The sequence below is a fragment of the Saimiri boliviensis genome, chromosome 4, assembly GCF_048565385.1.
Source record: "Saimiri boliviensis isolate mSaiBol1 chromosome 4, mSaiBol1.pri, whole genome shotgun sequence".
Lineage (NCBI taxonomy): Eukaryota > Metazoa > Chordata > Mammalia > Primates > Cebidae > Saimiri > Saimiri boliviensis.
The window spans coordinates 76123999-76147297 of NC_133452.1; the positions used below are offsets into that span (position 1 = coordinate 76123999).

At 33.9% G+C, this 23299-nt stretch overlaps 1 pseudogene; it reads right to left on the reverse strand.

The window, feature by feature from the left end:
* Window positions 1-4508: 4508 nt before the first annotated feature.
* LOC120363328 (small nucleolar RNA U3) lies at window positions 4509-4711 on the reverse strand (annotated as a pseudogene).
* Between the last annotated feature and the right edge of the window lie 18588 nt (window positions 4712-23299).

Genomic DNA, 23299 nt, shown 5'->3' on the forward strand with positions numbered 1-23299 from the left:
AACCATAAAAATAAAAATATGAATAGACCTACAACTAGTGAGATTTAATTAATAATAAAATAATAATTTAAAAATCCTAACAAAGCCCTGGACCTGATGGCTTCACTGGTGAATGCTACTAAACATTTAAAGAAGCACTAATAACAATCCTTTTCAACATTTTCCAAAACATTGAAGAGGAGGGAACACTTGCTAACTCATTCTATGAGGCGAACATTTTCCAGATACCAAGACCAGACAAAGACAGTACACAAAAAGAACTACAGATATCCTTAATAAACATTAATGTAAAAAATCCTTATAAAATGCCAGCATATTGCATTCAGCAGTATATTAAAATGATTATATCTCATGACCAAGTGGAATTTATTTCTGTAATTGTCTCTACATATAAAAATTAATCAGTATAATGCATTACATTGAGAGGATGAAGAAAAAAACCATGTAATCATCTAAGTTTATGCAGAAAAAGCATTTGACAAAATTTGACACATTTTCATGATAGGAAAACTAAACAAATTAGGAATAGAAGAAAACCACCTCAGTGTAATAAAAGTCATGAAAATCCTGCAGGCATATTCAATGGTGAAAGAGTAAAAATGTGTCAAAGCAAGAATGCCTGCTTTCACCAATTCTATTTATTACAGTACTGGAAGTTTTAGCCAGAGCAATTATGAAAGAAAAAGAAATAAAAGGCATATATTGGAGAGGTAGAAATAGACATCTCTATTTGCAGATAATAGGATCTCATATGTAGAACTCTATAAAAAAGTCCCTAAAGTTTGAACTAATAAATCAGTTCGGCAAAGCAACAGGATGTATAGTCCACACACAAAAATCATTCACATTTCTTTACACTAAAAGTGAACAATCTGAAAGAAAATTTTTAAAAAAATTGAATTTACAATATCATCAAAAACACCAAAATACTTAGGAATTAACCAAGGAGGCAAAAGACTTAGTCTGTTTGGGCTGTCATAACAAAATGCCATAAATTATGTAGCTTATAAACAGCAAACATTTATTTTCCCCAGCTTTGGAGGCTGGGAAATCCAAGACAGAGGCACTAGCAGATTCTGCAGATTCTGTTTGGTTAGGGCCCGCTTTCTGGTGAAAGTCCTCTTGCTGAATCCTCACATGGCAAAATTAGAAAACTCCGGTTTCTTTGGCCCCTCATAAGGGCACTAATCTCATTGATGAGGACTCTATCCTCATAATCTAAACACCTTCTGAAGGCTTCGCTTTCTAATATTATCACATGGGGAATTAGGTTTCCAGACATAAATTTTTGGGTCATGCATCAGACCATAGCACTTGTACAATAAAAATTTCAAAATGTGCTGAAATAAAGAAGACAAAAATAAATGTAAGCACACCTCATGCTTATGGATTGGAAGACTTAATCTTGTTCAGATTTCAATAATACCCAAAGCAATCTACAGATTTAATTCAATCCCTATCAAAATCTCAATGGCATTTTTTACAGAAATAGAAAACCTCATCTAAAAATTCATATGAAATCTCAGGGATTCTGAATAACCAAAATGACCTGGAAAAGAACAAAGATGGAAGACTCAAACTTTCTGATTTCAAACTTTTCTACAAAGCTATCATGACGAAGAAAAGTATAATACTGGCATAAAGACAGAGAGATAGAGCAATGGAAAATAATAAAAAGCCCAGAAATAAATCACATATATGGTCAAATGGTTTTTGACAAGGGTGCTAAGGCCATTCAGTGAGGTAAATGACAGTTTTTTGAACAATCAGTGCTTGGAAAATTAGATATCCAAATGAAGTCACACCCTTACTTAACACCACACAAAAATTAAAATAAAAAAACCAAATTGGTTCAAGGATTTAACACCACATACAAAAATTGAAATAAAAAATGAGGATGGTTTTAGGACCTAAATATAAGGCCTAAAATTACAAAACTCAGTAGAAAATACAGTGTGGTTGACAGAGGCTGGAGTCTGGAGGAATAGGGAATTATTGTTATAGAATGTTAGTTATAGAATGTTAGTTTTATAAGATGAAAAGAGTTCTGAAGATAGGTGGTGGTAATGGTTGCACCGCATTATGAATGTTTTCAGTACTATTGAACCATCACTTAAATCTCAAGATGCTAATTTTTCTTACATGTATCTCAACACAACAAAAACTTGGGCAAAAATCACCTTAAATAATTCTCCAGCACCAATTTTATAGCTTACGCAAGCCCTACAACCTCAGCTAAGATTTAAGAGCTCTGATGATTCCGATGTACAGACACTTTTGTGAGTACCTGTGGGGTTTCTCTTTACTCCTTTTGTCTTCATCTCCCAACCTGTGTGTAGTCTGTGTATTACCACAATGCGCCCATAATGTTAATCCCCTTAGGCGTTTTCACAAGATGTCTACTTGCATCAAACATTTCATAAAATTTACTGAATAACTGGAATGGGAGAGCATCACATGTTGATCTTTTAAGGTCTCCTTAGCTTTGTTAATACTTCTCCTTCTTTTACTGATCTTCAGATCCTACTTTTTAAAATGCATAAAAAATATGAAGAACTTGGCAAATAGTAGAAAAATTGATATTTTCTTTTTCATTTAAAAATCCTCTGAGATTACATTAAATTTCTTCATTTGGACTGTTCAAATAATCATAGATTACGTACATATGTTTTAATCTACAAGCTTTGCCTTTCAAGGATATATGCATTCTTTTTTCTGTTAGCTCATTTTATGGAAACAGTTAAATACATTTTTGCAAACTAAGGTATCTTATAAAGGCTGGGAAGAGCTATGATATATATGGCAATATTGTAAAACAAATCATTTTTTACCCTTTTATAGAGACTGCTGTGACATGTAATTTTTAAGGAGTTTAATGAGTTTGGTGATTTCAAATGTTAACCACTGCTATATTTGGAGCTACTAGCACCCAATATTTTTTAAAGTGACTACTTTTATTCTTTCCCTTTTCTGTGGCTATACTTAAGATATTGCAGAAGAAATTACATCATCAATAAGAAAATAAATTTCTAAATATCAATAAGAAAAAATAATTTTGAGAGTATGTCATACTCAGTATTAAACATAACATAAGCTGGAAAGAAATTTGTGATATCCAGTTTGAATAAATTTTAGCCTAATTGAATTAATTGGGCCATTTTTCTTTCTCTCTTTTTCCCAGCATCCCCGCCCCTTGTGGAAGACAGAAATTATGTCCTCCTTGAACATTTTCTGGAACTTATTGATAGAAACATCTTGAATCAGAATTTTCTTTGAAAAAAATTATTGATTCAATCTTATGGACTACAGAATGTTTCAGTTTCCTTTTAGACAGACACTTTGTATATTTTTATATGTATCTGAAACATTCATATTAATTTGTATAATTTAATTAATTAATTAATTAATTAATATATTTATATTTTTTGAGCAAAGTTTCACTCTTGTCGTGCAGGCTGGAGTGCAATGGCTGGGTTCAAGCAATACTCCTGCCTCAGCCTTCCAAGCAGCTGGAATTACTGGCACCTGCTACCACATCCAGCATATTTTTGTGTTTTTAGAAGAGATGGGATTTCATTGTGTTGGCCAGGCTGGTCTTGAACTGCTGACCTTCAGTGATACCCCTGCCTTGGCCTTCCCAAAGTACTGGGATTACTGGTGTGAATCATCACACCTGGCCTAAGTTTCTTTTTAAATTTTTAATTTTTTGTGAGATACGTTCTTTTAATGTCTATAGCATTTGCAGTTGTTTTTTACTCTATTTCATTACTCATATTGCTTACTCATATCATTTTTTTCTACTTTAGTTTCTGCAAAAATACATGATTTTATTAGCAATATCCAAAAATAAAATTTGTGTTCTATTGATCCTTTCTAGTATTTGTTTGTTTTATCATATTCTGCTCTTAATAAAGTTTTTCTTTATTCTGTTTTCTTGGGTTTATTTGTTATAATTTTTCTGACTTCTTGATATGAATTCTTACCTTATTGGTTTTCAGACTTCTTTCTCTGTAATATATTGTTTAAGATTTTAAATTTTCCCCTAAATATGCTTTTAGTTGCATTTACAAGGATTAGAAAAGTTTAGATGAAAGTATTTTCTAATTTCTGTTTTTTCTAAGTGTTGATTCATGAGTACTTTCAAATACAACTTTAAATTTCTAACTACAGAAAAATTATTAAAGTTATTTTATTATTTCTAGCTTAATTGTTTTGCGATGAGAGAACATTATACTATATCGATCTTCTAATAATTGTTGAGATTTTTGTGGTCAAGTTCAAAATGAATTTTTGTAAGTAGTCCAGGTGTGCTAGACAGTCAAGTTTATTATTCTATTACTGTGTTTGTGTTTGTATGTTCATGTCTTCTAAAAACTCACTGATGTTTTTGTCTGATTGTTTTATTCATTACTAAGGGTATGTTAAAATTTTCCACTCTGAATATAGTCTATTTTGGTTTGCAAATTTAGGGTGATTTTGTTTTTGTTTTCTTGCTCTCATAAATGGAATCTGCTCAGGCTGACTTTCTCCTCTCTGTCTTACTCTAAGTAAGAAAAGATCATCATTAGCAAATGGCAATTGCAGCACAGCAATACCAAGAGTCCACGTAGGAGAGAGTGTGGCATCTCCTCTTCGTGGTGTCTGGTTCTCCACACGTTTAAGGGAAGCTTCTCTAGAAGAAACTAAAGAAATGATTCCTGAAAGGACTCTACATTTTTTCCTTATTCATTTTAAGGCTTTGTATTCGAAAATATGTGAATTCAACTTGTACTATTCTGATGAGTTAAAAATTTTATATTGTTACAAGACTATTTACTTCTTCCAAAACATTAAATCTTCCAAAAATTTGGGGATTAATATTTGCATGATACATCTTTACTTGCTCTTTATAATTCTATATTAATCTGATACTATTGCTTTTCTCTGGCTATTCTTGACATTGTTTTTTTCTTTGTCTTTTATTTTCTGTAATTTCACTAAAATATTTCAAAGTTTGGATTTATATTTAACATACTTGGAATATGTTGGATGTTTTGTTTGGATCTGTTGTATGCTCTTATTTTCTCTTTAAATATTTCTCTGTCCTTCCTCTTTCCAGACTAAAATTCAACGTATTTTAAATAATCTAGCTATCATTTAAATCTTTTAGCCTTTTTTTGTGTGTGTTTTCCATCTATGTTTTTTCTCTGTGTGCTATTTACATAATTATTCTGGTTCAGCTTCCAATTTACTAATTCTTTCTTCTTTTATGACGAATCTACTGCCACATTCATTCACTAATTTTTAAATTTTAGTTACTGCATTTTCTTACTTCTACAATTTTACTTTTCTTTTAATATGATATATGTTAAAAATAATTTTCTGTTACATTCTGATGACTTTAAACTTGTTTTTTCCTCTCTCTTGGCCTGATAGAATAAGCTTGTTATATATTTATTTTTTTGGTTTTTTTTTTTTTTTTTTTTTTTTTAATTTTTGAGGTAGAATCTCCCTCACCCAGGCTGGAGGGCAGTGGCGTGATCTTGGCTCACTGCAACCTCCACCTCCTGGGTTCAAGAGATTCTTCTGCCTCAGCCTCCCTCCTGAGTGGCTGGAATTACAGGTGCGTGCCACCATGCTTGGCTAATTTTTGTATTTTTGTTGGAGATGGGAGTTTCACCATGTTGGCCAGGCTGGTGTCAAACTCCTGACCTCAAGTGATCTCCTCACCTTGGCTTCCCAAAGTAGTGAGGTTACAGGCATGCGCCACTATGCCCAGCCAAGCTTGTTTTTGTTTTATTGATAAAGCAAATAATTTGTGTCTGAAAATCAGATTTGATTTTCTGAAGAGTATTTTGGTCTGTTTCTACTTTCGGTTGTTCCTGCTGGACATCACACACATTACTTTGTCTTCTATTGTGCATGATGATATTTTACCAGTTAGTTTATTTCCATAAAAATTACTTGTGAGAATTTGGAGAGGGCCAAAATAGAGGTGATATCCTCCAGAGAGGAAATACATTCATTTCTTCCAGGTGTTCATTGATATGAACACCCAGGATCACTTTAAGCTAAATTTATGAATGGAGAGAAATTGTTGACAATTCTGATGAGATAAATTAAGCTCAATAATACTATCGGGGTTGCAGGTGTTTACAGTCACTTGTGGCTAAGGGGGTTAGATCCATTATTGTCTCTCTTGTTCTTATTCTCTTTCAGATTGTGGGTTGAGCATTTCTTAATATTTCATCATATTCATGCTGCCTTTGTGAGGATTATTCTTGCATATATTGTTTACATTTATTTTCAGTTAAAAAGTTGTTAAAAAAAAAAAAACCTTACTGGAGATTGGCAATTGGAAATATGAGTATTTTTACTGCACTTATTCTTTTACTATTCATTTCTAATTTTATTGCATCATGACCAGAGAACATAACCTATACATGGTTGAATATTTTAAGTTTATTAAGGTTTTATTTATGGTTAAATACATAATTAATTTTGTGAATATTTAACTTGTTCATCAAAAACAGGCATGTTCTTTGTTAAATGCAGCATCTTATTTATATGACAAAGTTTTGATGGCAAGAAAATGTTCAAATATATATATATAACAACATTAATATAAATATTACTTTTACTAAAGTGATTTTAAAAATAGTCCATTAAGGAACTTAGCAAAAACATTTTCTACTATGGTTTTAATATAAAGCCACTACATAAAAATGTTGTTTATCAATTCTTTCTTCAATGAAAAGATTGGGTTGCACTATTATTTATAAATCAGAGAGTATTCCTTTTATTGCTCAGTATATGTTTGTTAATTTGTTATAAAATAGAAGCTAGATCAAAGAAGTACTTGATTCTAATCTTCTGGGAATATAAAATTAGCAAAAGAAAAAAGTCATATAATTTCTAAAAATTAAAATATTGCTGTATAATGCCTAATAATGCATGGTAAATTCCAAGATGTTTACTTCAGGGTATAAATGCAGCAGAAATTTAATGAATAATTGAACATTTAGGCAAATAATGGTGGATTTAGCAGATGGAAAATTCGCTCTTGAAAGATGAATGGACTTTGGATAGGACCAGGCAGAAGAAATATATGTATCTATTTCAAGCTAAATACGAGTTCATCCTGATGTATTCTCCTCACTCTACTCAATTACCAGATGAGTCTTGACTTGTTTTCTTGCTTATCTGTAAACTTCTATTTGAATAGTGAGAAGTCTGGCTCCCAATATCCCTATCATTTACGTAATTGTTTAATTCTAGGACACATGTATAGCAGTATTAGAATAGTTAATCTGTACCCTCATGAAAAACAGCTTTCTCGAATAGAGGACTGTGATGGTTAATACTGTCACCTTGATTAAAGGGTACAAAGTATTGATCCTGGGTGTGTCTGTGAGGGTGTTGCCAAAGAAGATTAACATTTGAGTCAGTGGGCTGGGAAAGGCAGAACCATGTGAAAAGAAAGACTGGCCTAGCCTTTCAACCTGTATCTTTCTCCTGAGCTGGATGCTTCCTGATGTCAAACGTCGGACTCCAGGTTCTTCAGTTTAGGAACTTGGACCGTCTCTCCTTGCCTGCAGATGGCCTGTTTTGGACCCTGTGATCATGTGAGTTTATAAATAAACTCCTATATATATTTATATATATGATGGAATATATATATGAATATATATTTAATATTTTAATAATTAGTTCTGTATATATATATTCCATTATCTATCTGTATATTCCATAATATCTATATCTGTGTCTATATCTATCTATCTATCTATATCTATCTCCCTACATATACATATTCCATTGGTTCTGTCCCTCTAGAGAACCCTGACTAACACGAGGACAATGTTAGGATAATGTTATAGTTCCTTTTGCCTTCAGCCATGGGAAGGCTACTTTCCAGCTACTTAGGTCATCACCTTTCCTAATCCCTAATTTATTTAGTGAGCCTCTTTCATTTGTAATAAAGTTAGGTTATCTATTCACAGTCCACAGACTTTTCTAGGATTAAGTTCCTTTTAAATCAAATTCTATAGTTATTGACAGATGTACATCCGTATGTATCCAGCATTTCTAGTATCACAGACAGTAGTTCCACTGGCCAACCAACAATTAAAAATTTCCTCATACTTTATGTATTCAAAACCACTCCATCAAACTCTTGGCAATCACTGATTATCTTACTATTTCTATAATTTTGCCTTTTCCAGAATGCCATGGAATTGACATCATACAGTAAATAGTCTTTTGCCATGGAATTGACATCATACAGTAAATAGTCTTTTTAGACTGACTGCTTTTACTAGCAATGTGCATTTAAGTTTCCTTAATGTTTTTTCATAGTTTGATAGCTCTCTTCTTCTAATCACTAAATTTTGTTCAACTGTCTGATTGTAGCACAGTTTATTCATCCATTCATCTGCTGAAAGACATCTTGGTTGCTTCCAAGTTTTGACAATGATGACGCTTCTATAAACATTCAGATTTTTGTGTGGACATAAGCTCTGGTAGTTCCTTGGCCTATTCCTCCAAAATTTCAATCTTTTCATGGCAATCTCTCAGTGCATGGCTGTGTGCAAATTTTCACTTTTTATAAGGACACCAGTCATATTGGTTGCTAATACAATGTGACTGGTGTCCTTATAACAAGTGAAAATTCGTACACTTCAACATGGTCTTACTTCAGTATGGTCTCATCTAATTACATCTGCAACAACCCTATTTTTAATTAAGGTCACATTCTGAAGGAATAGGATTTAGGACTTCAACATATGACATCTGGTAGCAGGTATTGGCATTGGAAAGGTAAATTAGTGCAGGTGCTGGTGCTGGCTTTGGAAAGGCTGAGGCTGCTGCAAAACAGCATGTAAATTGGAGTTTGGATACTATTTAGGCGGGAAGACTACTGTAACAGAACACCACAGACTAGGTGGCTTAAAACAGTAGAAATTTGTTCTCTCACCATTCTGGAGGCCAGAAGTCTGAAAGTGACAAGGCTTCATTCTGTTTTTCTGGCAGAACTGTATTCTCTTCTTAAGGCTCTAGGGCAGGCGTCCCCAAACTAGCACTTCAGGAAGGGGCACCTCTTTCATTGGTGGTCAGTGAGAGGAGCACAGTATGTGGTGGCCCTCCAATGGTCTGAGGGACAGTGAACTGGCCCCCTGTGTAAAAAGTTTGGGGAAGCCCGCTCTAGGGGAACCATCCTGCCTTGCCTTTTCTAGCTTCTTGGTGGCTCCAAGAGGTCTTTCATTCCCATGGCTTCATAACCTCCATCTCTGCCTTCATCTTCATACAGCTTTCTCTTTTCCTCTCTGTGTGTCTCACTGTGTCTCTTATAAAGACACTTGTCTTTGAGTTTTGGACCCACCAGACAATTAATGATGAACTCAACTCAATATATTTAATGTAGTTATTTCTTCTGCAAAGATCTGTTTCCCAAATAATGTTACATTTACGGGCTCTAAAGATTAGTATATTAACATATCTTTTTGGAGGTCACCATTCAACCCACTATGAAGAAAAAAGTTAGTGGACGTTTAACTTAATTTCATTTTGTTCCTAAGGCTGACCTTGTCACTATGTTCATGAAATTTTCAGGTTAAATATTAAAAAATGATATTTTGAACTAATCACTCAAAAAAGTATTTGTCAGTATAATTATTGAGGCTCTGAATTGTGTGGGAGATATATAAATCTGAACAATCTTGGGATCTTTTAAGAAAGATGAGGTGACTAGTTAGAGGGTATGTAAATTACCAACAATATCTGGTAAACCAGCTTGTACATGATACTATAGGCTCATTTTGTTCCCTTCTCTTACAATAATGCATATGAGAACTCATATCTAAATGTTTTGCTAGAATATCAAATTTTACATCTAATTGTCATGATTTTTGGTACAAATCACACTACCATAAGTTTGTGGAAACTATTTTTTTTTAAATACTGGTACATTTATATACTACTTATATTTATAAACATTTTCTATCATAACTTTTCTATTTTTAAATTGTGCTAAATGTCACAGAGAAAAAAATATTCCAAGATTTATGATTCCACATGACTCTGTTTCCCTTACCATAATGTTCATAAAATTTATTGTAATTTCATACCGCTGGAAACTAGTGAATGGTGATAAACATCTCTTGTAAGAATAAATATTGAGAGATAAATACAAAGTATGATTGAATACTTTAACTAAAAGTCACATATATACTTTATGGTAAAGTGCATTCGTATTATTTTATTTTTAGTTTATTACTCTAAATGTTGATAGACTAAGAGTAACTTTGATATTATCAATGTGTTTAAATGCAGTTAATAAAGGATAAAAGAATAAACAATATGTTTTGTGGAAATGGGGGATGATAAAGAATTTCAAAAATATTTATTGATTCCTTATTCCAAGCAAGACATCATGTTAGAATACCTGAAAGAGGTTTTGGTGAAAAGAAATTAAGTGCAGTTTTTGTGGTAGCTGATCCCCGCCTTCTGTAGTCAAATGCTCTACCGCTGAGCTATACCACACTCATCTCTGCCTTCTGTGTTTATATGGTTCGATAGTCCCTTCCCATATGGCCTTTGTAGCCAATTAGATATGGTAAAAGTGATGCTACTGGGATTTCTAAGATTAGATTATAAAAGACGCCGTGGCTTCCATCTTGGCTTCTCTCTGTCTTGCTCTCTGCCTATCCCTCTCTCTCTCCTCTCTCTCAGCAGCTTTCTCTGGGTGAAGCCAGCTGCCTTGTTCTGAGAAGCATCTCTGCCTTAACATGGTGAAAAATTGAAGCCTGAAGCCAACAACTAGTGAGAAACTAAACAAGGATCACAGCAGTGTACTTAGAAGTATATTAGCCAGCCCAGGTAAAGACTTTGGGTGACTCAGGTTCTGACCAACAGTTTGACGTAAACCTCAGGAGAACGCATGAGTCACAACAACCCAGCTAAGTCACTCCTGACCCTCAAAAACTGTGTGAGATAATAAATGTTGTTTTAAGCTGCAAAATGTTTGAGTGATTTATTATGCCGCAATAGATAACTAATACGATTTTCATATTAATGGAAGAGGCGATTACAAACAAACATAACAAGATAACCAATAGCTGCATAAATACCAGGTTTTAAGTGAGTGGCATGTAAAATAAGTGTAGAGGAGAAAAATATGATGTTCAGTTGTATTGGTAGGGTATGCTTTGCAGAAAGGAAAGAATTGAGACAGGTAGGATTTACATAAATCTTCTAAAATGTGTGCATAAATCAATACACGCCAGATAGATGTGATTTTTATGTATGCCTTGTGGATCAGTCTCATTACTTTATTGTTGAGGCGCAGTAATCTATGCAATCCTTCACGAATTCCCTCAGTTAGTTAGTTTCCTGGAATATTGCTGGGTGGCATATTCAGCTCTTGCTACTTTGCAGCACTATTGGAAATATGTGAATTACAGGACATATAGTTTTGCTGGAAAGTTAGGCTAAGAGGCTCAATTCACAGAAAATGTATAACATGTGCAATACAATATTAACTATGTAGATTGCATATAGCTACTCAGAAATCTACAGGGACCGTAGTGAGCAACACTTATTCATTTCTCTTAGGGCACTTACTGCTTTGTTCCTTTTCCTGCTTGGATACAGGGTACTTTCGAATTCAGTGCTCCTGACTTTTGTGGAATGTTACTACCTATATAGAATGTTAGAAGAAGCTGGAATCTTCCTGTTAGCTTTTCTTTAATGAAAATACCACCTTTCTTCACAAACTGAGCTAAGGCTGTTCTGCCTCCCAGTTAACATCAGCCTGTGATCTCATCTCAGTTTGGAAAACCCACTCAGCTCTAACTGTAGCCTATCGTGCTTTATACCCAAGCATGGGAAATCACTGGGAATTTTCATACTTCTGCAGCGGTTCAGAAAGAAGACAGGAGTAGGGGCAGGTAAAATGTAAAACGAAACCCTTTAGTTGGAAATAGCCATTTGGTTTTTATTCATTCTAAAGTTTGCTCTCTTAAATTATATCATCTAGTAACAGTTCTTCATCTCCCAGTGCTGCTCTCTTAGACTTGTAGCAAAATATTAAACCTTTGTACTGGTGTTTCTCAACTAACAGTGAGGTTGTATCTATCCCAACAAACTCACCCTAAGTTGAAAATTTTGTAAGTTTAAAATGCACTTAACACATCAAACCTACCAAATGTCATAGCCTACCTTAAACATTCTCAGAACAGTTATATTAGCCTACAGTTGGGCAAAATCATCTAACACAAAGTCTATTTTATGGTAAAGTTTGAATATCTTATGTACTTTATTAATACTATACTAAAAATGAAAAAGAAAATGGTTGCTTGTGTACTAAAATACAGTTTCTACTGAGTGTGTATTGCTTTTACATCACTTTGAAGTAAAAACAAATTGTAAGTCAAACAATTGTAAGTCAGGGGCCATCTGGATGGGGTTTGTATTTAAAACCCACAGTGCTTTCAAAACTTATGTTAGAAGAAATTCATGGGAAGGTTTCAGGGTACCAGTGAAACCCTAAAAGGATTTTTCTAAATGGTCATTTAGAACAGTTTAGGTGTGCATTGTCCGTGAGCTGGATGACATAATTAAACAGGGTAATTAATGTAAATATTTTAAGTGAGTCCTGTAAAAATGAGAAATATATTTTTTTTTGTAAATTTTCAAAAGAATTTTCCCAATTTTTTTGAATTCTTCTATTTTGATGGCGAAAGTCCAAATGAAGCATGAGTGTGCTGACTTATCGTCACCGACGTTCCGTTCTTTGGCGGGTCATCTGTTTAGTCTGTGTGACACTTCACTTCTCTACTTGTGTTGCCATGTAAGAGAGAAAGAGGGAGAAGGAGAAGGAGGAAGAAGGAGAGGGAGCAATTTAGAAGTTATGCAAGGAAAAATACATTGACAGGAAGGTTTGTTAGTATTTTAAAATAGATGTCCTACTAAGTAGTACAATTCTCCACAAACTTAGTTCCACTAGAAGTCATAGAGGCAAGTCAGTAAATGCTTTCTCACTTTCATAGTCTTTATGCTATTTACTGGCACTTGTTAAGAATTAATCAGTCTCATCATTGTTGAGGAAAAATCAAGTGGTTCATTTGACATGCTGGAAAATCTTTTTGATTCTTTACAGTTCTTCCAATTTCAACATAAAAAGGCAGAGCGAAAAAGCAGCACCTTGTTACAATTAGGTAGGACTGCTCTTCTGCTTTCTCTTTTCACCGTTATGCCCAGGCACTTAAAACTGTTAATCTCACTTTTCCACTGTATGATAGACAGCATTTCAATGACATCACTCAGAAAGTTGCCCAGAAAATAGTTATTTAGCGGGGGGAAAAGTCTGCTAATTGATTATGGTGGCATAAAAATTTCTGTTTAGCAAAAATGATTGGCCTCTGCATTTGCCTGTGTGGCTGTTTTGAGCTTGACTCACTGCTTTGTAGCAGGAGCCGTCATCCTGGCTCCTGGCCAGGGCATTCATTACCTCTATTAAGCATCTTGTGTACATCCTGGGAAATACTAATACCCCAGCTTCTTTGTGTGCCTTTGTTTGTTCTTAAGGCAGCACTCAGCAGAGAATAATTTATAGGAGGTGAAGAGAGAAAAAGTTCTTTCCACATCACTCAGAAAATGAAATTAGTATACTGTGGGAGAAAAAAACATGATACAGCTCTAATACGTGTTCTTGACAATTGGTCTTTTCTTTTCATGAAGTGCTTTGGGTCGGCCATCCATTTTCCATTTCTCATTTGCAGGTCTTTCATTTCTTTCATCTGTATACTCCCGAGACCAAAAATTCCTCCTATCTCATCACCCATTTTCCATCTTCCAGTGAGATAGCATTTTAACAAGATCTCTTTATTTTTTCATTTTAACAGGGTTTTGTCAAAAAATTTCAGCTCTAGATCTGGCTTGGCTCAGTAGTACAATCAGGAGAGACCTCCTAAATTAAAAGCTCTATTTTTCAAACATAGTGTAGGATTTCGCCTAGGATGATTGTGACATGCACAGTGATAGGTTCTGTTTATATATACCTATCGAATTATGTGTTATTGCAATGACTAAATTAGGTATCCTGTATGCAAAAACACAGGCTCCAATTTTGATGTCATGTCAACAGGAAAGGCCAAATGATATTTTACATTACTAAAATAGTTGTTTAGTAGGTATTAGGACACATGACAAAAAATTCTACCTGTTCTAGTAACTTTATCTGTGCCAAAGAGATTGAAAATTGTTTTAGACTTTATATATTTTTTTCTAAATTCAATAGAAAATCAGAGAAAATCAAAATAGGATCAAAATAATCTCAGATTGTTGAAATGTTCTATTATTGGTTGAAACCTTTTACATGATATTTTGTACGAGCTTTAATTAACTTGCTATATATATACACACTTATATGTAATATATATAATAAATATATAATATATATAAATATATAAATATATAATATATAAAAATATATAATTATATATATATATTATTGGTTGAAGCCTTTTACATGATATTTTGCATGAGCTTTAATTAACGTGCTATATATATATATATATATATATACATATATATATATATATATACCCTTTCTTTGTTATAACACAACTCAGTAATTAACATATTTTCTGTGTAATATAGTCTTGTTGACCACAATATGGAAGATGTATATTTTGAATTTTCATATTTTGGGTTTCATTATTTATAATCTCCAAGTTTTCTGAAAAACCACAAAACTTCTGCTCAATCTCTATAGCTTTTTGTAGTTGCTACTAAATATAATCAAAGTAAAAATTAAAATAGCAAATTTGTGTATTTCTCCTTTTGATTTAATTTTCTAGAATATAAAAATATAAGCCATTTTCCTTATATTTTCTCTATAGCTCATTGTAGACAATGAATAAATATATGAAGCAAATGATCGATGATTGCATACAATTCTAATTCCATCTGTTTATTTGCCTTAGAAGGGTAAGACAAGTTTATTGGCCACATTTACCTGTTCAACACAAAGAGGAGTTGTAGAATAATTGTTTCTTTCTGTTCAGCCTTCCTCCTTAAGGGTCTATAGCATCTTGATGGGTGATAAGCTGATAATTTCCAGCTTCTGTCTTTAGTGCTTCTTTTTTTCACACTGCTTCAATAATTCATTGTGTAAACCAAACTCTGAGTAGCCGAGTTGGGAAAGGTTTGTATGTGTGTGTCTGTATCATAGATGTTTTCTTTGCTCTAGCATGCACATATTTCCCTATGAGAAATTGGGAGGACAGCTAGCTTTATGTGCTTCTGAAAGCCTGGCATTGTGGGCTTCTTTTGTACATAATAACTGCAGGTGCTTTTTGGCGCAGATATGATCCTGTGATCTGATAGCTGGTTTTCACATTCTGTGATCATGGCCAGTTCATAGAATACAACAAAGGTGGAAAATTGTTGTCTTCCCCTGGGTTGCCTAAAGTTACAGTGCTGATCTTTTGACCCTTAATTTCAGCAAGTTTGATTGCTCAAGGAACCCCAGTGTGCATATTTGGAGCTGGTGTGGCATTTTGCTGTTGAATTGCTGGTCAATGTCCTAACATGCACATAGTTTTTAGAAGGGACATGGTCTTTTACATAATTGTCTTGCATTTTAAATAGTTAAATGCAACCAGTCAAAGATAAACTACCTTGAGTTGTTTAGTGGAATGTCGTAGGGCCCATGAGGTATTTTGACAAATGATTACTGTGATTAGAGTGTGACTGCTTTCCTCCTTGTGAAGTAGAACTCTGTCCACCCTAAGACTGCAGAGTCACAACAGAAATGCAGTCAGTCTTCATTGAAATAAAGCCAGCACATGTATTTGGATTTTTCAAAAATGAAATTATTATAATAAGGGATTTTAAAATAAGTAACGCAACATGGTATTAAAAATGGCTAATCTTGCTTCATTGCTAATCTTGTGCCACATTAAAATGAATTGGCTTTACTAAGTATTTTAATTGTTTCCCCTTCTGATTTTCATTTCCTTTCTCATCAGCAGCATCTCTCATCAGCCAGAGTTTAAAATATTCTCTGTCCTTGTTCATCCCATGGAAACTGATCAGGTATTTAAACTGTGAATTAGTTTCTCCGTAATAACCAGACTTGATTCTACTTGAAAATCATTTAAGACCATGCTAATTTTTGCCTCACTAAATGCTGCCTTGTTCTCAATTTCTGCTTTGTCTCTCAAAAGGTGACTTGGTTGATGCAGTTAAGTGCCTTTTAACCACTAGAGGGAAACATACCAATCTACTATGAGCAATGCAGTGTTTTCAAATGGTAAATATCCTCCTGAAGTTGTAGGTTCTGCAGCTTGTTTTCTGTGATCTTTTCCCTCTGAATATTGACAGCATTATAATGAGGAATCAGCAAAGGGTATATATTGATCAAAATTTAGTGAAGATTTTTTTTTATTGAATAGTTTGTGACCTATTTCTTGCTGTAGTAAATTCATTTTCTAAGTGAATAAATATACCAGGTCACTAAGGACATGCTTCTATAATGCAAGGATTCCTTTGCACACTAATTCTGAAAAGGAATGTTCTTTAAACATTGATACACTGTATTCACACAGAACAGATTGAGTGAGTAAGCCAGCATTTACTGAATGTTGCTTCATTATTAGAGAGAAAAAAATCTTTCAGACAGATCTGATTCTATTTGCATTTTAGAGTAGTGATATAAGAGCATGCTACAGATTGTTCTCAGTATTGTTCTGGCCCAATCATACTTTAATTATTAAGTGTATTATTGTTTAAAACTGAGTCTCCCTCTTTCACCTGGACTGGAGTATAGTGGTGTGATCATGGCTCACTGCAGCCTCTACCACCTGGACTCAAGAGATCCTCTTGATGCAGCCTCCTGAGTAGCTGGCAATACAGTTCCAAACCTGGCTAATTTTAAAATTTTTCTGTAGAGATGGTCTCGCTATGTTATCCAGGCTATTTGGGAACTCCTGGACCCACGAAATCCTCTCACCTTGGCCTCACAGAGTGCTCAGATTACAAGTACAAGCCACCAAACCTGGCTAAGTTTATTATTAAAAAAAAAAAAAAAAAAAAAAAAATCTGCCGGGGCATGGTGGCTCACACCTGCAATCCCAGCACTTTGGGCAGCCGAGACAAGCAGATCACTTGAAGTCAGGAGTTTGAGACTAGCCTGGCCACATAGTGAAACCCCTTCTCTACTGAAAATTCAAAAATTAGCTGGGTGTGGTGGTGGGCACCTGTAATTCCACCACTCGGAAGGTTAAGGTAGGAGAATCACTTGAACCCAGGAGGCAGAGGTTGCAGTGAGCCAAGATTGTGCCACTACACTCCAGCCTGGGTGACAGAGTGAGACTCCATCTCAAAAAAAAATTATCTGTACCGATTTTATTATGATACTCAGGGATACTTGATGTGAACTCAGTTGCAGCAGTTAGGCAACACCATCTCTTTTTCTAAAAGCTTTGTGGAAACTTGAAGCAGGAATTCTGAAAAATCAAGCACAATGTTGAAGGCTGAGGCTCATGATATCAATTCTAGATGAATAGATTTCAGGGAACTGGGTAAAAATACAAAGGTAATTTTAGAGCAGTTAATGACTATAAAAAGGGAAGATGCAGAAGCAGGTCATGGCATTTAGGGAAACTCTGGACATGAGGAATATTTGAATATTGTAAGTGGTATTCAGAAATAGGCTAAAACACGGTGTTTTTAATTCATCTTACAAAATGTTTTGTTTTACTTTTTTTAACGTGCAGAAAAAATACAAGATGCTCATGTAGTCTGTATTTAGGCTGAGACGGTTTCCACATCAATGCCCCAGATGACCTAACAGAGCGCAGTGTAGTAGGAGTCTAGTATTTGGTCTGCTCAGCGCTTTGTTTGGCCAGGTTTCCAGGAAAATCTACCTTCCCATTTAACATAGGTGCAGGGAAATGTCTTTTAGCAAATTATTTCTGCTCATTTGGTCACAATTAATTGGCACAGGCTTTGGAAATTCACTCAAGATAGACATGGATGCATCACTGAAGTTCTCCGCTTGGACATCTTGAGATGGAAACCAAGATAGAGAGAGAATGGAACAGAGACACAGAAGAAAAGAATTCTGATGATATTGGAAACACTGCTACGCAGGACCAGCCTCGCTCTTGATGCATATGACCTGAGGTCCATAAAAAAAATTGCATTCTGGGTTTAAGTTTGTTTCAGTTGAATTTAGCTTATGGGATTTAAACAAACAAACAAACAAACAAAGAACTAATCTTGGTAGGAAGTTAGTTTCCACTAAGAGAAATTCTGCTGTAGATCTAGGAGAAGGCAATTTTCATAGGCAACTATCTTTCTTGTTTAAAAACAGATTGGAGGGTTTCTGTTTGAAAGCATCATGGTTACATTTCGTATGTAGCTAAAGTTTCTCCAGTTCAACAAAGGTTAATTCCACCTTTTTGGATATCTAGAGAGGACTGGGAATGCCCCACGAAAGAGAAATGTGTGCATCAGTGTACAGTTGATTTCTCCAGAAATCCTTTTACCTCTTCTTACTACTCCTATGACCTCGTAAACTTTGGCACTAAAAATGGAACACAGAATCATACACTGTTATGTATGGAAGGACTTTTCCCAAAGTATCTATCCCCTTTTTCATTCAACCATTATTCTTCTGGTCCCTACTGTGTGGCAGGACCAGCTCTGGAACTGGAAATGCAAATAATTTTTTTTTTTTTTTTTTTTTTTTCCTGAGACCTGAAAGAGGAGTTTAGGAGTTAGCCAGGTAAAGAGTTGGATGAGATATCTTCCAGATGTTTATTCTACCTATTAACAAGACCACAATTTGTGACCACATGGTTTTGGTCCTTCAAACCATGAAATTGGCATTACTTTAAGTTGCAGTGGGTTCACTGTATGTTTGATTTGCCTGTAGTATTTTAATATAATAGTACTAAAAAATTCAAGAGCAGGTCTAATGGATATATTTTAGTAAAAAAAAATAGAGTATGGGCCTCCTATTTCTTTGAACTTCCAAGAAGTAGAGTTACAATCACGATTTTTATAATGAATTTTTAGTTATCATGGACACATGATAGCTGTAAATATTTATGGAGTATATGTGATATTTTGATACAGGCATACAATGTATAGTCATCAAATCAGGATAACTAGGATGTCCATCACCTTAAGCATTTATCATTTCTTTGTGTTAGGAATATTCCAATTTCACTCTTTTAGTTATTTGAAAGTATGCAATAAATTAATGTTAACTACAGTCACTCTATTGTATTACTAAACGCTAGATCTTATTATTTCCATCTAACTGTAGTTTAATGTCCATTAACTACTCCTTCTTGTCACCCCCCACCCACGACTATTTTTCCCAGCCTCTAATAGCCATCATTCTACCTTCTATCTCAATGGGTTTAATTTCTTTTAAACTTTAAGCTCCCACATTTAAATGTGAATGTGCAAATTGTCTTTCTGTGCCTGACAAATTTCGCTTAACAAAATGGCCTCTAGTTCCATCTACATTATTGCAAATGGCAGAATTTCATTCTTTTTTTGTGGCTGAATAATTTTCCTTTATGTACCTCATTTTCTTTGTCCACTCATGCACTGATGAACACTTAGGTTGATTCCACATCTTGGCTGTTGCGAATAGTGCTTCAATAAACTTGTCAATCATACTTTTTCTTCTTAAAAGAGCACTAGCTGGTAGGTATGACTCTTCATCATTTCTTTCTAAACCTTTGTGATTTACTTAAAATCATTTGGTCATTTGTTTTAGATTTTGTGTATAATGGAATCCTCCTTTCTAGTTTACTCATTTATTTATTTTTTCCAGTATTTCAAACTTCTCAAAAAACTTTAAGATGGGATACGTCTTTTAAAAAAAAAAAATTGGGTTAGAGAAAAAGGGAAATTTTATCTTTCAAAGTTGAAAACTGTGTCTTTGAATTTGTAACAATTAGCTCTATAAGTAACATTGCAGAAATGTTTTTATAGTTTTTCCTAGTAAATTGTTATACAGCAGAACTGTATTCAATGATGTCAACATTCTGTACTGTCCGATATAGTAGACAATGAGCTACATGTGGTTACTGAGTACTTTAAATGTGACTATGACTAAAATACTGAATTTTAAATTTTATTTAAATTTAATTAATTCAAATTTAAATAGCCACATGTGGGTAGTAGCTATTACACAGAAAAACATAAACTGAGAGTAAATGTTCACTTAAAAAATTACTCCATGTATGTTTACAAATGGCATAATTGTTGGATTTAGTATTGGATATATATTCACTAGATCGAGTTTGCTAACAGTGTGATTCAAATCTTTTATAACCTTATAAATTTATTTTTTGCTTAGCCTATCAATTACCTGATGGAGTTGAACTTTAAAATATTCTATGTTGTGATTTTCCTATTTCCTCTTGTAATTGTGCCAATTTTTAATTTCATATATTTCCACATTATGATGTTTATTTTTCTATGGAATTCAAATTTTATCATTACATACTAATCTTCTTTGAAATTAATAATTGCTTTTAAATGCTTTCTAAAAGCATTAGGCATACTTTTGGGTTTCCTTTTTAGATCTACTTTCAAGATTTACTTTCAAACATAATATATTCATTTTTCTTGGGTGTGTCTCTTTTAAAACTTATATTTATTGCTTTTATTCATATGTTTGAATTCACTTCTACTATAGCATTTTATACTTCTACTTGTCGTGATTTTTCTATGCTTCTTTCGTATTTCTCCTGTTTTTCTTCTTTATGGATTAGTTGATTTTTGAATTCTATTTTTTTATGTACCAGTGTAGAAATTATGCACACTATTTTCCTAAGATAATTATCCTAAAAACATTAATGTACACATTTTAATTTAATCATGCCTAAGGTAAATCAATAATTGGACCTCACTTCTGAACAATCTGAAGACATAAAGGACTTTCTCTCTGATTAAGTATTGTCTTCATTTTATATGACTGTCTAGTATAGTGGTTTTGTCTGTGTTTTAACATTGCAAAATTAAATATTATCATTTAGATATTGTCAATGCTTGTTTTGAAACTCCAATTTATTTGCTTAGCATAACTTTTTACTCTAAGACATCCCCTCCATAATTATTTTCTATCTTAAAATACATCTTTCATTGTCCAGGTGCAGTGCCTCATGGCTATAATCTCAGCATTTTAGTGGGGGAGACAGGAAGATTCCTTGAGCCAAGGAGTTTATGAGCAGCCTGGGCTACAATGGTGAAACCCTGTCTCTACAGAGAAAAGAAAAAAAATACAAAAATCAGCTGGGCGTGGTTGTGCATGCCTGTAGTCCCAGATACATGGGAGACTGAGGTGGGAGGATCTTTTGAGACCAAGAGATGCAGGTTACAGTGAGCTGTGAATGTACCACTGCATTACAGCCTGGGAGACACAGTGAGACCTTGACTCAAAGAACAACAACAAAGAGAAACCCAAAACACATAAACAAACAAACAAAAACCCTTAGTACGTCTCATGAATGATGTTTTGATAAAATCTCAATGTTTTGGTTGAAATCAAATGTATTTAGCACTTAACCTTTAATGATGATGAAAGATAGTTGTTTGATGATTATTTTCTCTCAATACATTGAAAACAGTTTTCATTGTCTTTGAAGAAATATTTTATTTATTTATTTTTCTTTTTGAAACCTTTGAACTCTTGTCTTTGTTTTCTGTAGTATGACTGGTCTTATTATGTAACTTAAAATTTTTTTTTTGTTTTAGTTATTTAGAGGCATATCTTGTTTTATTTTGATTGGCTTTATTGTGCTTTACACATATTGCATATTTGTACAGATTAAACTTTTGTGGCAATGCTACATTAAGCAAGTCTTTTGCCATCACTTTTCTATGACATCATAGTACATGCTCACTTCATGTTTGTATCACATTTTGGAAATTTTTGTAATATTTCATACTTTTCAGTATTATTGTATATGTTATGATGAGTTGTGATCAGCGACCTCTGATGTTAGTATTGCATTGGTTGGGGGACCATGAACTGTGCCCCTGTAAGGTAACGAACTTAATTGATAAAGTTTGTGTGTGTGCTGATTGCTTCATGGCTGTTCCCCATCTTTCTCTTTCTCCTTGAGCCCCCTTATTCTCTGAGACACAAAAATATTGAAATTAGGCCACTTAATAACTGTACAGTGGTCTCTAAAAGGTTGAAATGAAAGCACAAGTCACACACCTCTCATTTTAAATAAATGATGTGATGAAAATAGATACTAATCTTACCAAATAGTTACTTGGCCACACTCTCGATTTTCTCTCCTTAAGACACTTTTTAGTTATTTAATGACCAGTCTGAGGATGTTCTTAAGTTTTATGTTCTGCTACATTTTTAATTATAAATTCTATCTAACTCTTTTCTCTCCTTTCTCATTTTACTGTATGCAGTTAAAAGAAGTCATACAGATCCTTCTATATTTTGTTTGGAAATTTCTTCTGCTAGAAATACTAGTCCATCCCCTTTAAATTCTGCCTTCCATAAATCCCTAGGGCATGACTGCACTTTATGCTGTTCTTCGACACTTTATGAAAAGGATGGCCTTACTTCTCACTTCTGTCTGAGACTTCATCAAAATTGCTTTTATATTCCATATTTCTTCTCAAATTCTGATCATGACTCCATTAGTAATTTCTAAGAAGTTCACATTTTTCCTATAGTTCTTTTTTTCTTAGCTCTCACCAGAATTGCCTTTAATGCTCCATTCATAGCAATACAGGGTTTTCCTATCCTGCCCCTCTGCACTCTTCCAGCCTCTGTCCATTACTTAGTTCCAAAGCTGTTTCCACATTTTCGGGTATTTGTTATAGCAATATTCTGTTTCTCTGACATCAATTTTCTGTCTTAGTCCAGTTTTTATTGCTGTAACAGAATACATGACACTGGATAATTTATAAAGAATAGAAATTTATTTATTCATGGTTTTATAGGCTGGGAAGTCCAAGATCAAGGTGCTAGCCTCTGATGAGGACCTTCTTGCTTTGTCATCCCATGGTGGAAGGCAGAAGGGCAAGAGAAGGTGAGAAAGAAAGAGTAAAAAGGCCAAATTCTCTCTTTTATAACAAATCTACTCCCACAATAATGAATTCACTCACATGATAGCAGCATTAATCTCTACACTCTGCCCTCATTACCTAATCACCTCTCATTAGATCCCACTTCCCAAGACTGTGACATTGAGGATTAAATTTCCAACACATGGTTTTTGGGGAACACGTTAATATCGTATTTTATTCAATATTC